We start from the raw sequence: 4,475 nt of genomic DNA on the forward strand, positions 1-4,475 counted from the left end.
GTCAACGCTCTCTGGTTTCATTTAAAAGAGTCGATCATCAGATATTGTCCAAGATTAACCTTCAGGGTGGATATAGCTCACTAGCAGCCTCGCACACCAATGACCCATTTGACTTCATCATTTACCCAGAATGCTTTGCYTGTAAATAAAAAGGCCCCGTCCGTGTAATATATTTTTATATTTTTAGTTTAAAAATTATAAAAACTAAACATCTTTCAGTCTTTTACAGTCTTTATTTTACAGTTAAAATATATGTTTATTAAATAAAGTCTAATGTTACATCTAATCGGGGATCCCTTTAAACTGAAATGCTAATTCTGGGACACCCTTACCTGTCTAAATCTATGAGAAAACCATTCGGACAAACCCGATCAGAAGTTCAGGCTCTATCCCACTTGTCACAATGTTAGATGCACATGTCTGGACTTGTCCAGTTCTCCCTTCAGACCTTTCACCCGAGCACCAGCACTGCCTGTTAGCCTGAAAGGTTGAGCTGGGCGCAAGGTTAACAGGTTCCCTCAGCTCTGCAGTCTCTGGTAGCACAGAGGAGAGGATGGGGCACAACAAAAGAAAGCATATTATTTTTAAGCGATCTGGTATTTTCATCACAGGAGTGGTAAAGCACAAGAACAGAACSCCGGTGAGTGACTGTCAGAGAGCTGCTGATGTGGAGCGCTTCCTGTTGGCACGGCATTTGGAAATTCAAAGATGACAGTAAGCAAGGCAGCCTGAAATGATGATAACCCATGAAGTAAAGAATAGATCAAGTGGTTAGGCTCACACAAAGCAGAAACACTTGCGAGTTCTATATCAAGAGCCACGCTATTTCACAATTTTTACAGCTAACCAAGCATGCTATGCTGCATTATTAAGCTATAATTAAACTATACTGTGTCGGTCATTGTGCCCTCAACTCTGCCACATCACACAGCCTCCGTCAGGGTCAGTGCTTCGATATAAAGGAACCTAGGAGCCAGCCAAATTAAAAGCAATGGTTAAAATCCCGTGTCCATAAGGGGGCACATGATTGTTTCGCAGTTTCCTTATCAGCAAAGGAAGAGCCCACTCAGACCAGTCAGCAACCAAGCTGCAGTTTCATAACATATGTAAACACAAGCTGATCGACTGCAGCTAATCTGCTCGGCTGCATGACCTGCTTCCAAGTATGGTGCTACTCTGGTACTGAACACAAATAATAATAAAAAAAACAGGGAAGAAAAACATGCACGTACGGTGGTAAAATAAGCAATCCTAGGGTAAAGATTTGGGCACAGATTAATGTTAGGTGAAATTAGCATACACAAACAGGGTCGTCTCTTGTGTTGTCAACTATAAACAGGTTGTAGAGCATGCGCCGGGGGCCTCATTTCCACGACGGGGGTGGGTGTCAGGAACACTTTGCAGCAGCCCTGTGCAAGAGCCTGTCAAACATGAGCCACTGGGAAAGGGAGCAGGATTATGAGGCAGGAGAGCAGCTTGAAGGTTATATGTCAAAGAGGGGGAGGGAAAAAAATAGAGAAAGGAAACAGCTGACATCAGTGGTAACACTCCAGACTGGAGCAGCAAGAAAGTGTTTCTGTGTTTCCTCAGTCATTGACAGGTCAGGCCTGCGCTAATCCATCAAAACTAGTGACCAGGATACAGTCAGTTCACAAAAGCAGGATGTGCACATGTGTGTTTGCCCACACATACCTCTCTCGGACTTCATGTTGTCCAGTGTCATCTGGTTGCCTTCAGTGGGGGGTGTGGTGGGGGTCTCCTCTTTCAGACTTGACAGCACCACGACGGTTTCTGGAGCCCTCCAAACCTCCCCCCTCCCTCTGTAAAAGCTGCTATATGTTAGCTAAGCAACAATATCAGCTGTGACGCCTGCGTGTTAACTGCCCCCCTCCCTCCTCCTCCTCACTATCCAACAACAAAGCCTGGCTTTGTTAGCACGCTGCTCCTGTACGCTTCCATCGAGTCCCACTCACTGTACTGTCCGACCGACAAAACACAAAACACAGCTGGTGGCGAGCAGCGGCTAACCGAGCGGTCGGTGAAGGAGTTGTCAACCTGTTTACTAGTTGAAGACTAACCAGCCAGCTGCCTCCTCTCTCGGCTCGTCTTGAATTCCACCACCGCGAAGTTGTCGCGATTCATTTCGGCTTGACACTATGTTAGCACGACTCGACCAACTAACCTGAACGGTAACCTATGGTTAACTAGCTGCTGCTTGCTAACATCCCAGCCGCCCCCCAGTGCAGCACAGCTCTGCTACCGACAGGAATGACAGACGACTTCACTGTTTATGTTTTATTTTTTTGAAGACAGGGAATTAGTCTCGATAACTAATCTCAAACGGCCTACTTTACTTTATGTCCACCCGTGACTGTCGAGTTTTTAAACCAGCTAACCGCCACCTGCGCTGACTTCCTTTGTGATCTTCGGTTAAAAAACTTTTCAAAGCGACAGCGGAGCAGAAAACAGCAGCACCCCGAGTCCAAGCTAGGACTTCGGGCAAACGACGACTGCCCAAGAACCGAGCGGAACTCGGCTACCTCGGCGCTGACAGGTGACCGGACTCCCGAACCAGGACGGCTACAGTGATAGAATTCGGGCGAAATGCAGATTAAAGGACCAGTGAGCCCTGCTAGTCGTGATGCTACAGTCTGCCTCCCCTTCTCACTTCCCTCCCTACTTGTCAAAACAGATCAGTGCAGCTCCAGGTCACGTGTCCCAACAACAGCTCGTGGTATGGCAGAACGGAGTAGCATATAATCAACACACAGCTCTACTTTTTTTTTTTTTTGAAGTTGTCCAAAACTACATTTTAGCGGTTAAAAACTAACTATTTATATTTATAATTACACCTCTAATGGTAAAGTCACGATGTAAAAAAAAAACCTGAAAATCCTTGAAGAGTGATAAAAAATATAGAATCACAGTCTTGGATGAGCACTCATTCAGACATTTCATTCTGTAAAACTAACTCAGATCAAAAACATGATACAATAATAAGGTTATTCCAAAGTGCAACTTGTTGGCTTTCAAAAACACTCAAAGAAATGAAGAGAAAGCTGTGGAAGTCAGTGAATGTTACTTTTATTGACCAAGCACAGGGAAAAATATAGAATCACTCAATTCTGAGGAAAAAYGTYTGGAATCATGAAAAACAGAAAAACAAAAGACCATTGAAAATACATCACTAGTATTTAGTTGCACCACCTTTGGCTTTTATAACGGCTGCAGTCTCTGAGGCATGGACTTGATGAGTGACAAACAGTATTCTTCATCAATCTGGTGCCAACTCTGTTTGATAGCAGTTGTTAGATCAGGTTTGCAGGTCGGATCCTTCTTGTGGACCTTTTTTTTTTTTCAATTTCCACCACAGGTTTTCAATTGGGTTGAAATCTAGGTTATTTGCAGGTCATGATATCAAAAGTAACATTCACTGACTTCCACAATGTTTTCTCTTCATTTCTTTGAGTGTTCCTGAAAGCCAACAAGTTGTACTTTGGAATGACCTTATTATTGTATCGTGTTTTTGATCTGAGTTTGTTTTACAGAATGAAATGTCTGAATGAGTGCTCATCCAAGACTGCTGATTCCATACTTTTTGCCAAGGGTTGTAGATTCAATGACTGTATAAACTGTTTTAGCAAACCTAGATGTCTCAAATGACAAAATTACCCCCCACCAAATTATGTATTCATCATATCTAAAACGAACGTTGTGGAGTTATAGTGATATATCTGAAACAAAATCATTGTATGGACAATCACTTTTCAAATAGCCACACATTTGTTATTACAAGCCCCGACAGAAATATTCCTTTTGAATGGTGTACCATAACATTTGTAGATGGTTGTAATCCCATTACTGTATAATGTGTCATTAATTAAACTTCTTTTGTTGTTGCTTTTACTTTTGTTTGCTTCATTCTGCACGGGTCGCTGCAGCAAGCAAACGTATATGAGAACTAAAGATGCCCGATACCTGATGCCCATCTGGGCTCAAACCTGCAGCCTCAGGATTACAAGACAGCACCACTGACCACTGAGCTACAGCAACTGCATTGTCATCATTTACATTTCTGATGCTTGACACTGCTATTGTCATGTCCTGATGTCATTACTGGATGCACCATTTTGAAAATCAAAATACGTACATTTTTATATGATAAATCGTCTTGCCATACTTTTCGTCACTTCCCTCTGGGCCCAGCCTGAACTTGCAGCCATAGCAACGGTCCAACTTGTGAAGTGGGACCAAAACTTTTCAGGAAAGCTCGCCGTGTTTAAAAACAACAGATTAAAAAAAAAAAAAAACAGAATGTTTTTAAAATATATGTGAGAAATACAGACATTGTTCAAATGAGATTATTAGTTGTGTTACTGTTTTTGTGTATTTGACTGTACAACGACACCCCACACTTTATTTTGGGTGTATGTTTTAGTTAGATTGTTCATTTCTGAGAGTACTGGTATTTACTG

Source organism: Austrofundulus limnaeus, unplaced genomic scaffold, assembly GCF_001266775.1.
Source record: "Austrofundulus limnaeus strain Quisiro unplaced genomic scaffold, Austrofundulus_limnaeus-1.0 Scaffold69, whole genome shotgun sequence".
Taxonomy (NCBI): Eukaryota; Metazoa; Chordata; class Actinopteri; order Cyprinodontiformes; family Rivulidae; genus Austrofundulus; species Austrofundulus limnaeus.